General features: G+C 44.1%; 1 protein-coding gene across 3 annotated transcripts in view; it reads right to left on the bottom strand.

The window, feature by feature from the left end:
• Bet5 (blocked early in transport 5) overlaps positions 1-16,015 on the bottom strand; it is a 48,505-nt gene that overhangs the window by 29,361 nt on the left and 3,129 nt on the right. The gene's annotated exons all lie outside the window — the stretch shown is intronic.

Genomic DNA, 16,015 nt, shown 5'->3' with positions numbered 1-16,015 from the left:
CCCTCTTGGCTGTAGCCAACGCAACCAGGAAAAGGGTCTTCTTAGTGAGATCCTTCCATGAAGCCTTGTCGAGAGGTTCAAACCTGTTCGAGGTTAAAAAATTTCAGGACTACGTCCAAATTCCAAGAGGGGGTCGGGTTGTCCTTCCTCTTAACTGTCTCAAAAGACCTTATGAGATCCGTGAGGTCCTTGTCTCCCGACACGTCAATATTTCTGTGACGGAAGACGGAAGCAAGCATGCTGCAGTATCCCTTGATGGTTGATACTGCTAGGTTTCCTTGGGTTTTTAAATGCAGTTCTGCCAGTTGAGTTAGAGAGGTACTGGAAGAGGAAATGTTATTATTTCTGCACCATTCCCTGAATACGTCCCACTTTGATTTGTACACCTTGAGTGTGGACGTTCTCCTCGCTCTCGCTGATGGCTCTTGCAGCTTCCCTTGAAAAGCCCTTCGCTTTTGCCAGTTTTTCGATAGTTTTCTTTTTAAAGGCAGTTAGTTAGGTTGAGCGAGGAGATTTTGATGGTATCTCTCTATATGTGGCTGTCTGAGTAGATCGTTCCGACAAGGTAACGACCTGGGGTGTCTACTAGCCACTCCATCACCTCTGTGATCCATGGTCTCATGGGCCAAAATGGAGCTATCAGGGTCATTGTTGTTCGACTCCCTGAACTTCTTTGACTCTGTCTAGGATCTTGAATGGGGAAAAGCGTGCATGTCTAGTCCTTCCCAATCCATGAGGAAGGCGTCCACTGCCACTGCTTCCTGGTCTGGGACTGGAGAGCAGTTACTGGTAACCTCTTTATTCCCTGTGCCGCAAAGAGGTCTGTTGACGGTTCTCCCCACAGATTCCAAAGCCTGTTGCACACCTCGTGATGTAAGGTCCATTCTGTCGTGAGAACCTGTCTTCCTCTGCTGAGAAGATCCGCTCTGACGTTCTTCTCTCCCCTCTATGAAGCGGGTGATCAGAGTTATGTTGTTAATTACTTCTGCCCACAGCAGGAGATCTTTTGCTGCCTCGTAAAGGGAATCCGAACGAGTGCCACCCTGTTTCCTGATGTAGGCCAACGCTGTGGTGTTGTCTGCGTTGACCTGTACTATCTTGTTCTGGACCTTCTCCTGAAAGTGGACTAGCGCTAGATGAATGGCCACCAGTTCCTTGACATTTATATGCCATTTCTTATGATGGTTTTCCCATAGACCTGAGATCTCGCCCCTTCCCCAGCGTTGCCCCCATCCCACGTCCGATGCGTCTGAATACAACACTAGGTCGGGGTTCTTCTGTTGAAGTTCGAGGCCTTTTTGTAGTTTGTTGGGGTCGTTCCACCAACTCAAATGATTTTTGATTCCCAGAGGGATCGGAATCCACATCTCTAGATCTTGGCCTCTTTTCCAATAGCTTGACATATGGAACTGAAGTGGACGTAGATGTAGTCTTCCCAGGGAGACTACAATTGTTCGATCGAGGAGAGGGTCCCCAGCAGACTCATCTACTCCCATCTCTTTACAGGTCCATCTCCCAGAAAAGAGCTTCACCTTTTCTAAGCAATCCAGAATGCGTTTCGGGGTTGGAAAAGCCCGAAAAACCACTGACTGAATCCTCATCCCCAGGTAGATGATGTCTTGTGAAGGTGTTAGCTGTGATTTGGCTAGATTTACTACCAGTCCTAACTGTTGCGTCAAATTCATTGTCACTTGTAGATCCTCCAGACACTTTGCTTTTACGATCTGGCTCTGATTAGCCAGTCGTCCAGGTACATCGATATCCGTATCCCTTTTAGATGTAACCAGTGAGCTATGTTCGATGCCACTCGTGAGAAAACGTAAGGAGCCGTGCTTAGTCCAAAACAAAGTGCTCTAAACTGATAAGTTGTCCTCAGATGCACAAACCTCAGATATTTTCTGTAGTTCGGGCATGAATTGGTACGCGTGAAAATACTGCTGTTTTGTAGGTCTATCGAAACCATCCAGTCTTCTTGTCTGGTGCCTGCTAGGACTGACGCAGATGTCTCCAAAGCAAACTTGATTTCTTTTTTTTTTGTGCTTGTTCAATGGACTTACGTCTAGAACTGGTCTCCAACCCCCGAGTTCTTGGGTACCAGAAAAGTCTGTTGTAAAAACCCTCTGACGAGGTCCTTTACCTCTTCTATTGCTGCTTATGATAGCATCTGGGTCACCTGTTCTTGAAGAGCTGCTGCTTTGCTCCCCGTAAAGTAGCTGTCAACTCTAACGGTTCTGGTGAAAGAGGGGCTTCCTTAGGAAAGGGATCTTGTATCCTTCCTTCAAAACTTCAACTGTCCAGTCGTCCGCTCCCTTTGGCTCCACTCTTGCCAAAAGTGGGATAACCTGGCTCCCACTTGTGTCTGGAGGTTGTTGTGATCACTTCTTGGATTTCGGTTGCTGCTTGGGGTTCTTTTGAGGTTGTCCTCCAGCAGCCATTCTCTGACTTCCTCTCGAAAGGGCTCTCCCACGAAAGGGCTGATGCGTAGGGAGGAGCTTCCTTGTCCTTCCTGGCTAAAAAATTTGCCGGAAGAACTTTCCTAGCAGTCCTTGTGATCAGATCTTGCGTTGATTGTTGCAGAAGGGCTGCTGATAAATCCTAACCAGCTCTGAAGGGAAGTGCTGTTTGGTTAAGGGAGCATACAAGAGTTCTGATCTCTGAGCAAGAGTCACTCCTGAAGACAGGAACGAACACAGCATAGCTCGTTTCTTGATAACACCTGCTGTGAAAAGGGCAGAAAGTTCGACCGTCCCCGTCCCTCACAGCTTTTATCGAGACAGGCAATAAGGTGCATTTGCGTGTCATTCTTCTCATCTGAAACCTCTGCAAGAGCTGCTAGAGTCCAGTCCATCAAGCTGAAGACTTCAATAGTTCTGAAGACGCCTTTCAGCAAGTGGTCCAATTCCGAAGTGGACCACAGAACCTTGGCCTTTGTCATGGCTGTTCTGGTGAAAGAGTCAACAGTCTGGAGAAGTCCCCTTGGGAGGAGGCAGGAACTCCCAAACCGAGAGCTTCCCCAGTCTCGTACCACACGCTGGATCTAGAAGCCAATCTCGTCGGGGGAAAGGAAAAGGTTGTCTTTCCCTGTTCTTTCTTCTTTAAAAATCCAATCATTCAGTGTCGAAAAAGCTCTCTTCACTGATTTGGCTAACACTGTCTTCTTGAAGGAAGAAGACTTCTGGGGTCTACCCATCAAATATTCAGATCTGCAGCATGAAGAGTTTCTTGAGTTTCCTCTTCCGAGATCTCTTCCAAAGGATCCGCTATTTCCGATGTCGAACGAGTGGGGAAACATGTGTATCATGCTGCTTGCGTGCGTCATGCATGCGTCCAACTTGCTGCGAGGAGGGCGTCCACGATCCTTGTCACCTCCCGTCACTTTTGCGGCTTGTTGCGAGGAAGCGTCTATGAGCGCTGCAACTTGCCGCGAGTTCGCGTCTTGCTGGCTGTTAGCTACCTGTCTTGTTGTCCTGACTCCTGCCTTATGGCCCAGCTCTTCTTGGGTCTGTTGACGTCCTTAGATTCCTTCTTGTCTGTTTCTTTTCTTAGCCCTTGCAACTTGTAAGAGTCAAAAAGAGACGCAAAGGGACTGCTGAACTTCCAAGACAAGAACTTTACTCGAGGTGCCACTTGTTGCTGGGAAACAACTGGAGATGGCACTGCCTTTGAAACTTCCACAACTTCGAGACTCTTGCTGGGATCTTCTGATGATGAGGTGGCGCAGCCCTCATCCCATTCTGGAGGGCGGGGGAAAGCGTGAACTGAAGTAATGTACACGCTTCTACCTCCGACGAGTTATGCAATGATCTTACGCTTCTGTTTAGGCGCCAGAAACGCAGTCTTCTTCCGACAGGAATCTCTGGAGAGCTCCATTTGCTGCAAGAGGGTTGTTGACATGGGAAGGGGACCTGCGTCTCTTGATAGGTCTAGATTCTTGCGATTGACGCCAACCACGTCTGGGTCTTGCGTCATCCGAGGATGACGAACATGTCCTCATCTCGCCTTTCCTGCAGCGAGGGGGGAGCGCCTGGGATGCGTCAACAGGATCGCCAGGGGACGTCACTGCCAAAAGGCTTCAACGTCTCTCACCTCCCTTAGCCTGTCAGCGTTCCTTCTCCCAGGGGTTGGGGAGCATGGAAGAAGTCTAGGGCTAGGAGCGTGACAGACACAAACAATCAAACAACAGCACCCTCCACTGCACTAACACTGTCACCGAACTTTTGTTGCAAACTATGCACTGCCCCCACATCACTTCCCTATCCGAAGAAGGGATTGCACAGAAACTCCTATGGCAGAAATAGCAGCCATGATATCCTTTAAAGACGGATTACTTACTCCCGACTCCGCAGGGAGGATCGGGTACTACTACCTTAGGGCTAGGATCAGGAATATTAGTATCAGACAAGTTAGAAAGGACTTGACTATCAGAAGACCTAGCTGACAGAACACTAGAAGATCTAGCTCTCCTAATTCTGTCCTTTTCCAATTGCCTCACATAGCAATCATACTCTCTCCACTCTCTCTCAGACAAACTTTCACACACCTTGCATCTATCATCAAATGCACACACAAATCTCTGCATTTCTTACATACTTGTGGGGATCAAGAGTAGCCTTAGGAAGCCGGGTCTTGCATCCCCTAACACATTCTGACAACAGGGTCAGCCATCTTGAAAAGCAAGTTCAAATAAAAACTGTTAAAGTCGGAAACCAACAAAATTTCTATCAGTGGGAAAAAGAAAATCCAGGAAATCCAATATCAGCGAAAGCCATCAACAAAAAACCAAACAAGTAATGGGTACTTCACCAATTGTAGAAAAGCAAACCAAAGTAAAGCAATTTCCAACGTGTTGATAGAACCTAGGCAGGAATTTCTGAGGACAATTGGGAATGGTTCCAGGTACCTGGTAGAGGGAGCTCAGGTAACAGTATCACCTGACCATCTATCTGGCGATTGCCCAAATTTTGAATTTCTGCCACTGCAGCCTCTAAAATGGAAGAATCTGGGATAAAGTTATATATATGTAACTACCAGAAAGTTAGATATTTAAAAATTCAAATTTCTTATCGAACCTAGATTTGAGACTGGCAAGAGTGTCGAAATTAGAAGCATGGGAACCTGGTAAAGGAGTATGTGGTAACAAACTAGGAGGGCTAATGATTGGAGACAAAGCATGGATTTAAGGAAAAGAAATAGCACTATCTCCTATACAGGAGGAGATGGACACTAGCCTTATTCTCGGCTCTAAGGGCGGCACTTATCATTTCTATTCCTATCGTAACTCACTAAATGCGATATCAAAGTCACTTTTGCTCGTCCCAATTCTGACATTCTGAACAAGTAAGATATGAATATTACTGTCTTGCCCCACTACATTTCACACATTTAGTGTGAGAATGAAAAGAGAACTTAACTAATCTTCTTCTACAACACATCCTGGCTAATTAGAATGAAGTAAACCACGGTTAACAAAATTGCTAAACAGCTAAGAAAAATATTCGGCGCACACCGAAAACAAGGAAAACCTGAATACTTCACCAAAGAGCTGGGCAAATATATCCAAAAAATGATGAGGCTACGCAAAACCACCGGTGTTGGTCAGGAGCCAGCAGAAAATGAATTGAAGCTCTTTGCAGAGTTGTACCCATTAGTCCTGAAAGTGGGCGAGACCCTGTCACCTACACTAGTGATGGTAGTGCCACAGCGAAAATTTGAATTCTTAAGACTGCCGTGTAGAAAGCTATTAGATATATAATTGCTCGGTAAGTCACTTATATAAAATTTATAATTAAAGAAAAACTTTGTGATTGGCTACCAAACTAAATAACCATAGCAGGGAATAACCATAGCAGGGAAGACAGTGAGAGCAGCACATCTTCTCTTTTCAGTGTCTGGGAAAAAAATTGTGATGTAAAATCACTGACGCATATTCCCCATCAATTAACAACCTTGTTACCAAGTCAACAACAACTCCAGTTCACACTGAGGAAATAATCATAGACAAAAGGCAATGGCTTGTATTACTTTAGAAGCATTTAGTAGTGAGAAAACATTAGAACCTCTTTTACACTATAATCAGGGACCACAGTGGGAAGTATCAAGGACTTATTCTAACATCTCCATAATATCCTATTTCTGCGAGTTCTGATTAAGGTAAGGTTTGCTGGTTGGTCACTTGTAAATTTTAACTTTAAACCATGATTGTTGGATTTTTACCAAAGGTTCCCTAAAGGGAAGGGACAAAATATAATCAGTTCTGAGGTTAGGACCAATGCCCTAGGTTAGGCTAGGTTAGGTGAAGGGTCCAGGGAAACAAAGACCCCTGGAAAAGTTAAGACCTGGCCCCCAAGGCTAGATTATGTTTTTTTAAGGGGAGATGATCTCTAAAGACCACCATCCCCACTAGGTAAGAACTGTGGTCCCCCAAACTGTAGGATTTAAGGGGAGGGTCCAGTAACTCTAAAAATACTCAACTGCAATTGAAATGAACCTTAGAAACATTGAAAGCAGACAATAAAATATAAGAAAATCACACTTTCAAATCTGTAATTCAATAATGATTTATAATGAAAACTTAAGACATAGCCTAGGCCTATTGTGTTCCAGTCCTGCCATAGGCTAATATTTTGCATTGATCAATATTTGTAAATACCATTCTATTTTCATCCTTTTTAGCCTATGGTTTTGTATTAAGGGTAAATAAGCGGGGAAAATTTTTGGGTACAGTGTTCAAACTTCCACAGGTATTATGTCAGTTTGACCGAAGATGCATAAAAATTTCAGGTGCATTGGATGAAAACTTTTTTTAACGAATATTTTTCTTTTAAACATAACTTTTTGTGTTTTTTTTAAAGTACATCTCCTTCTTTATTTATCATTCAATTTAAAAACAAAAGTAATAGCAGAAAGTTTAGTTCTATCAAATACAACGCTGCAAACTCAAAAATCTAATATAAGATGTATGCTATTTTAAAAATATTTTAAAAGTGCAATAAAAATACCATAAAATTATATATTAAATCTTGGTAAAAAAAAATTTTTAGAGAAAAAGAAAAATGAATTTGCCATGTGTTCTCTCACTATCTTTGTTCAAATTGCTTTTTAGATTTTTAAAATCCATTCATAAATAAGGGAGTTTTTGGAATTTGAATGTAGAAAAATGAAGTTTTCATAATAAAACTAATATTGTAATACTTACCTGAACACCTGAATTAGCCCTGGTCACTGACCAGCCCGAACTACATCCCCATAGCTTTTACCCACTAAGTGGGTAATAAACTGTCAGCGTTACCAACGCTTAAAGGAAAATCTTGTCAAATGAGTTACCTGAAGTACCGTTGGCAACACTGCTGCAAGTCCCGGCCGAGTGAGGCCAAGATCCCCAATTGCGTTATCCACTATTCAAATTGAAGTGGGGAGGAGGGTGGGAATCATTCAGGTGTTCAGGTAAGTATTACAATATTAGTTTTATTATGAAAACTTCATATTGCAATACACTCCTGAACACCTGAATTAGCCCGATTAACAAAATTTTAGTGGAGGTGGGATCAATCTAATTCAGCCCGACCTGCCATCACGGAAAGCAGGTAACTCATTATTTGCCTACTCTGTATAAATGAATGTATCCTCACCTGGTTATCCCACTCAGCAGGTGAGAATGTCTGTAGAGAGAGTACCCTGATGTCAGTCTCATGTCTAGGTACTGTCTGAGTCGAGCTACCTCTCATGTGGTATTCAAACCTCCTCATGGATAGAGAGTAGCAAAATAAAAACCAACCTACCATGTGGCTAATCACAGCCTCCCATGATTAGTGGAGAACGATGAACCTACCATGTGGCTAATCACAGCACTCTCACTTATTGAGGGTCTGAGTCGAGCTACCTCTCATGTGGTATTCAACCCTCCTCAAGGATAGAGAGTAGCAAAATAAAAACCAACTTACCATGTGGCTAATCACAGCCTCCCATGATTAGTGGAGAACAATGAACCTCCCATGTGGCTAATCAAAGCACTCTCATTTATGGAGGGTCTGAGTCGAGCTACCTCTCATGTGGCTTCAAACCTCATGGATAGCAAAAATTAAAAACCAACCTACCATGTGGCTAATCACAGCCTCCCATGATTGGTAGAGAATGATGAACCTCCCATGTGGCTAATCAAAGCACTCTCATGTATGGAGGGGTACGATGAGCCTCCCATGTGACTAATCAAAGCACTCTCATGTAAGGAGGGGTACGAAGAACCTCCCATGTGGCTATTGTAGCCTCTCATGTATGGAGGAGAAGTTGAGTGTGCAGGATCTTCGAGTTCTTCGCCGTCCGTTGCCGCCGATGTCTGTGCAGAAGAGGTTGAAGAAACCAAACCTGTCCACTGGGTCTGCCAATCTTCACAGTACTAAAGTCAAACTTAATATTCTCACTATGAACCCTGACTAACAGAGAATCCAAAATTCCAAATTTCCTAACTACATTCATTACCTATAGTTCCCCCCACCCTTAACATTACTACGTAATTATAAGATCGAGTTGGTCGTCGCAAAGGGAACAAGCAAGAAATTCTTCTTCAAAGAAAACTGAACGTCTTTAGGTAGAAGTCGTGAAAACTGACACCAACTTCCAAGTGGCCGCCGCTAAGAACCTCCGCACTAAGAGAGTACCCCCTTAGCTAAATGAAACGCACCCACGATAGAAGGGTTAGCGGCTACACATGGACTAAGAGAATAACTTTCATGTAAAAGGAGAACGATGCATCTCCCAAGTGACTATTCAGAGCCTACCCATTAAGGAGGAATGAGGCAGTGTGCCGAGCCGATGACCCTCCGCCCTGCAGGTTGTGGCAAAGGCAAAGGCCGGCCAGAGTGAAGAAGTATCCCAGCACCGACAAACCAACCTAGGCTAGCCTATGAGAGCACCTCTTTGGACTCTCGTGAGGGGAAACAATCAAAGACTAGGATACTTAAGATACTCTGAACTTAAGTTCATGTGATTATACTATCACTGTTGCTTAAGATTCTAAACCTAAAAGGAATTTTTTTATCTGGTTAACCTAATAATCACCGCACTCACGTGAATACTGCCTTAGCTAAATGAGCGCACCTAGATAATAGACTTTGCCGTTAAACGTGGACTAAGTGAATAACCTTCCGAGTCTTCGCACTAAGAGAATACCACCTCAGCCAACTGAATGCACCCTAGACAGGAGAATTCGCCACTATACGCACTGGGGCGAATTGAACATCTCTTAAGTGAAGGAAGAAAACAAAGACGGACTCACAAGCAAACTACCTCCAGAATAGAAGACTCTGAACCATTCCTTAGAAAAAGAAGATGAAGTGGACATACTCCGAATACTGTGCGGTAATGAAAAACTGTTAATTGCTAAATATAAACCAAAAACCACAAATTGTATTCAAGTGTGCCCGCAACTGTGTTCGAATCGTGAAGTGTGCCCACAATTGTGTTCGTGTAGTGAGCGCCTATGAACCAGGAACCAAGAACCATTTCTCCGAAAGTAACTAATCGCATCCTTCGACAGCGGGCGGGAAGGATTCAGCGGAGAGACAAGAAGTGTACACGGAAGCAGACGGAGTTTATCAACCTTTGATAATTATTTAATATTCATCGGACATAAAGATATCCCCGCTTGATGCGGAACCAACACTTGCAGATAAAGAACCTTAAACGAATGAAGCAGAGTTTAAGCCTGAGCCACGACTTCTGGAAGAAGAGAAATAGAAATAACATTTCCCGCCTAGGAAACTGGCCTAGAAAACTTCCCGAAGCTCGCCCATTGTTTTATCTGCAGCTAAAGCCGAAAGAAAGAAATAAAACACCTAACCAATTATCTTAACATTAGAACTTCCGACAAATCTCACGAGGAGCCCGACGGACATTAAACTTATAGTAACAAGTCAAAGAAGATCTTACTGCTAGAAATTTCAGGAAAATGGAAAATGTACTGCAAAGTGCTGAGCGGTAGCCAGCAATAGCCAAACACGGAAGAATCTTGACTTTCCGAAGGAAAAGAGAAAATCAGCTATTTCAGTTATGGCAGGCCTAAAGATGGAATGACCTTCCTTACAACACAGACTTCCTATTTCAAGCTGACCTGGTAAAGATACGGGTTGACTTTCTGAAGCTGAAGGAAACACTGTCTAGACATAACTTTAGAGTGTCTGGACTGTCTAGCTGTTCACTCAGCAGTCGCCTGCAACTAGGTTCATCATGCAAGAGTTTGGATGATAATGGTGAAAATGCTTTTGTCTAAAAGATCTTCCGCATGAGGAGGAACATCGGAACTTCCATAAGGAGCATTAGGAATTCGGAACCGAAGGGCATTAGAGCCAGCAAGGAGCTAGAGTCACAGACGTCTTGACACTACCGCAATTCCTGATTACCTGATGAATGAGACCGAATGGCAGAAAGTATACACCTCTAAGTTCTAATGATCTTGTTCCCCTGAGTTCTCAGATACGACACGGCAGTTACGATGTCGCAAAGCAGACCCACTATTGTGTTGCGCACTAGGACTGAGAAACACCTGAGGGCTTCCTTTATAGCCCTGAGGTTCCTGAAGGTTATGACTCCTCTCGTTCCCGATCCCTCCAGAGGCCCGAAGCCTGGGTTCCTCCAAGGTTGCTCCCCAACCTTGATATGAGACATCTGAGTACACATGAACGTCGGGAAGAGGGGAGACAGACCTTCCGGATGTCAGATGCGCTTATTCTGACTATCACAGACAATCTGACAAGCGAGAATCGTTCCGGATTATACCTGTATTCTCGATGTGGAAGTCCCAGCGATTCCTGAGACATACCTGAAGAGAAAGCATGCGGAGACACAAGACCCTGGAGAGAGAGAGAGAGGACATTCTCCATAAAAGGCTCCTTCAAGTGGGTACCGGCTGTCCCTGTTAAACAGGAACCCTCTATTTCTACATTTTGTACTTTCAATGATGCATATTTGCTGAAACTGGAGACATGAGTTAGAAGCAACAAGTTCGTTATACTGGCCACATCCCTTGAACCCGGAGCAGCCACACTAAACATAGCTTGCTGTGACGCTACTGCTGACGACGGCTACACGAAATAGACCATGGAGGAGATATCCTCCTCCCTAAAAGACTGTTGCAGAGTGCAAAAGGCGCCCACAACAGAACCCTCTCCGAATGTCCGGATAGTGAGGCAGAAGCTTCAAAAGAAGCCCCTCCTCTTCTGCCAAAGAACGTTGTATAGTCAGGCGACATGTTAACCTGGTATGCCAGCCTTACTGACACCCATCTTGTGAGAGAGGTGTCAGGCAGGACCGGACTGGAGGGAGAAATCATCTTGTTTGCGCAACTACCAGTTCTGTCACATATAGCGACCAGACATCGTTGATGAAGGAAGTGTACAAGTCCTCCAGAACCTTGGATTGAGGATACGTGAGGATGAAGTCTACCATCCGCTTATACTCATTCTCATCGGCTGAAGGAGAACTAATATCCAGTACCGGATCCTCTACTTCAAATGAACAATCCTTGTCGGACTGGTTCGACCGAGCCAAAGGATTGTCGGACTGGTCCGACCGAGCGGAACAGGAAAGAGGCAGGCCGATCCCTAGCAAGCATGCTGAACTCGAAAACCGCTGCTTGACCTGGGTGCGTGAGAAGGACAACTGACGTATCAATCGCGAACATACTGGAGGCACCAAAGTCTAGGTTGAACAAACCCGCACCACCCAACAGGGATGACGCAACACCTGGGCAGACCACGCCCACTCCTGGTCTGGTCGAGAGAGAGGCGCAACACCCGAACCACTCAAATCGGGATGTATCAAAACCGCAAGAAGTGGGAACCGGAACTGAAGACCCGGAACCAACATGGATGCCTAGACGGAGGGACAGAAAACCTGCCGGAAAGTTGAGAAAGAAGAAGCCAAGGAGGGAAGAAGGAAGAAGCCACACCGGATTAACCACCGGGCGCCCAATGCCGATGTTGGACAGATGGAGAAAGGTCCCAACCGGACCGAAACTCAGAGGTATTGAAGGGAAGTTACAAGACCAAACCAAAGGTAACAGAAGAAGGTACCAACTATCCTGGAGAATGGAAAGGCTGGGAAACTATCGGTGCTGATAAGAACGCTGAAGGCAACTAAGGAAGAAGCATCCGGAGAATCGCTGGGGATACATTACAATTAGGAAACTATTGGTGCTGATACACTGAAAGCGGTGGCGCAGGCGAATCGCAGACTGCGTAGCATCCACAAGAATTACCAGGAGGATACAATACAATGAGCTGAGAAACTTTTGGTGCTGATACCACTGAATGCTGGCGCCGGCGAATTGCCGACTGCCGTACCATCCGCAAGAATCGCGGAGGAAACATTACAGTTAGGAACCCATACAGAAAGAAATAAGTTGCTGACGCCTCCGCAAACAACTGAGAAGCAACTAGACCGGATGTCTGAGAAACCACCGGATTAGCAAAAGGTGATAAGACGACGGATCCGTAAAAAGTACCCCTTCCCTTAACTCCGACCAGAGGGGGGGAGGGCTGCTGAGCTCTAAAATACAGGGTTGAAGCAAGAAAGCCTTGCTCTGCTGAGTTAAAAGCCAAGAAAATAGGATGCGCAACAAAGACCCCGAGAGCACCCCAAAGAGCGGACCGAAAAGAATATTGAGAAGGGCAATGGAAGAAGGCTTAGAAGAAAAAAAAAGGGGGAAAATGGGAAAATTTCCGTAACGGCCGAAGAGGCCATAGATTTCAAAGAAAATAGACTGGTTCTGTTCCCCCCGCCCCTGACAATCTTGATAGACATTATCAAATCAGAAAATTCTTTAAGACATGATCATGAATATTGGAAAAACCCGATCGCCAGAATTACCACCATCAAGACAAAGAAATTTTAAAACCCCAAAGGAAAAAGGAACCTTCAAGGAGGAGTATTCAAGGAAAAACAAAATTCAGAACCAGATACATCAGAAACCAAAACTGAACGACCCTCCACGGATCTGGAAACCTTTGTTGCACAGAGCACGAAGCAGGAAATAAAACCGACGATTGATCTGAATGAGAGACCTAAGCCCAAAGAAGACCACGCTCAACTACTTTCCTGAATACTTCCTAATTAGAATTCCTACCCTTCTGAGTGATTCCTAATTCTAAATCCACCTTAGAACTTACACTTTTTAGAGGGAAGGGGGAAATCTGCTACCAACACTGCCTGTTCCATGCCAAGGGCCGGTAGATCCTACCTTCGAGGTTTGCGGTTCTCCATGACCCTGGCACCCGTTAGGGCTGGTTCTGGAACAGATAGGGGGGCTGAAAAAGAACGATTAGTATCTACAACACTATTACTACTATCCTTATCTCTAGTTACCGTTAATTTAGTCATAAACCTAGAAAAATAGACTAGACATACTCAGCTAGTAACTTGTCCTCTAACTTTTGAATAATTCTTCCATCTGATCTACCGACCAAGACTCGCTGCCTATCTGACTGATACTACACTGTGCCTTCCTACATAAAAACACAAACAGAATGTCGATCGTGTTTGAGGGTACTCATCCTACGCTTGCAGGACGTGTAGGGACAATGAGCGTCAGCATCTCCAACAGTAGAAGGCTCTGTCGTCGAAGATGTAAATGAAGTTGAAGTATCGGCGCTAGCAGACGGCGACGTCTTCTTGTTTGACTTATCCAATCGAATCCAAAGTACCGATCCCAAAGTCAAAATCGGGAGAGAAGTTCCAAATCCCATCAATAAAGTATCCATCCAGGAGAAAATGCGTTGAAAACACTCCAAATCGTGATCTGATGTCCAAAATCTTGAATGGGGGTCGGGCTAAATGACCAAAAGTTCGCCTGATGTGGGACACACCCACACAGCATGGCGAACAAAAAGCAATTGGGGATCTCGGCCTCACTCGGCCGGGACTTGCAGCAGTGTTGCCAACGGTACTTCAGGTAACTCATTTGACAAGATTTTCCTGTAACCGTTGGTAACGCTGACAGTTTATTACCCACTTAGTGGGTAAAAGCTATGGGGATGTAGTTCGGGCTGGTCAGTGACCAGGGCTAATTCAGGTGTTCAGGGAGTGTATTGCAATAGTAAGTTTTGAGAAAAATGCAGTTAAAAGTTTTGCTAACCATTTATTTTGCTTTTAGAAGCATATACAGTTTCTTGGAAAAGCCTACATGGCACTTGTTCCCCTCTCTTTTATAAGAGAGATATTATTCCTCTAAAAAAAACATTTATCACTTAAAGAAAATAGTTTATATTATTTTTGGGGGTTATCATAGAATGCCACTCTACTCTTGTGCTGCCAGGCTTTTAGGAGACTAATGAGCCCCTCCTTCATATCCTCCTTTTGATGTTCTTTGCTTCTTTTGCTTTCTTGAATGCATAGTAGACATTCATTTCCTGGTCTTCTCTTTCATCCGAAGGCCTTTCAGGCTTTCGCCTGTCGTTTTTCTCATAACAGGCAGCAATGAACTTGCTGCATAGCTGATATCATGTTCCAATCTTTAACACTGTGCTATCACTCAATTTATTGAGTCCTCCAAGCTCACTCCTAAACATAACTTTGTTTGTTATTGTTACACATTTCGAAACATATTGTGTATCTTTTTCAAGGCCATAAGACGAAAGACAGTCCTCTTCCGAACGTGGTTTGTGCATTCTTCCTTGAGCACTGGATATGGAGTGCCATAAGGACCAGTGCCCTCATTCAAACTGCATACTCCTTTATATGCTGTTGAATCCCCTTCACCAACCCAACAAATACTTTACATATGAATTTCCTGTCTAGTGATCTTTGCCACAATGCGAGAGCACCAGCAGCTTCCATATCTCCAGAAGCTACGTCAGGGACAGCAATTACATCTTGAAAATGCTCATTCTCTTCCTCCTCCCCCTCCTCATCATCAGATAACTTCAAAACAAAGTCGTCGGTGCCATCATCATCATCATCTTGATATATTTTTGCAAGGGAATAATAGATTTCACTCGAAGCGAGCTTCGTAATAGAAAGTACTTGGCATCTCCTCAGCACACGTGGTTCGTGGCAACTTGTGAAAAGCCACAACATAAGCTGTGTCTATACTTTTAGCTTCAAGATAAGTTTTGATATTGCGAGAGCTTTCTTCCCTTTGCTTACCAAACTTCTTTTTTTGGCATGTTGGTAATATGTATAATACACAATTGACATCCAAAAGTCCGAGGAAGTGTTGCAATGGACTGAAAATAACAAATACACGATTACATCAAAGAAATATAAGAATTCTCTCTCGGGACAACTGGCTCGTATTATTCAGTCCTGGGAAGAGTTGCCATCTCTATCAGGAAAACATATTGTACGGCATACGAAAGAATACGCAATGAAAAGAAATAAATACCTGAAGAATGAATGCAAAATGAAATAGTAAAACCACCCCTAACCAGACCTTTAATTCTCTACTTGGGTGTGGCCTTTAAATTGGCCTTTAAACCGTTTAAAAGGCTTCGTATCGATATTATCTTACGCGTGGCAATGGCTAGGACCCAGATCTGTGGAAATATGACGGTAACTAATTTTCATGAATTTGAGCCAATATCACCAAAATCGCAGGCCACCGATACCCTTAATAACACGTTTCAAGGTAGAACTAAGCAATAGCTCTGCATAGAGTATTACTTTGGAAATTGATTTTTCCTATAGTATTTTGGTTGCTAATCAAGAATTTACCATTATTATTTGTCAGTAGACTATAATTAACCTATAATTAGCCTCAGAAATTATATGCTGGCCTTCCTGGAATGCTATCGCGCATGCACAGTGTTAAAGGGGAGCTTTTGGTAAAAAGTGGAGTTCCCTTCACCAGGGGGGTCCAGGGGGCAGCTAAGTAACACAGCCTCCTAGGTTAGGTTAGGTTAGGTTAGGGTATGTTAGGTTAGGGTATGTTAGGTTAGTAGAATATAGTTCCTATTATAATAGGTTTCCTTAGCCAATCTCTTCTTAAACATATGGCTCCCTGATGACTCGTGCATGCGCGAAGCCA

This window comes from Macrobrachium rosenbergii, chromosome 41 (genome assembly GCF_040412425.1).
Source record: "Macrobrachium rosenbergii isolate ZJJX-2024 chromosome 41, ASM4041242v1, whole genome shotgun sequence".
NCBI classification, from domain to species: domain Eukaryota; kingdom Metazoa; phylum Arthropoda; class Malacostraca; order Decapoda; family Palaemonidae; genus Macrobrachium; species Macrobrachium rosenbergii.
Note: the sequence above shows the minus strand (reverse complement) of the source record. Positions and strands in the feature narration are given on the sequence as shown.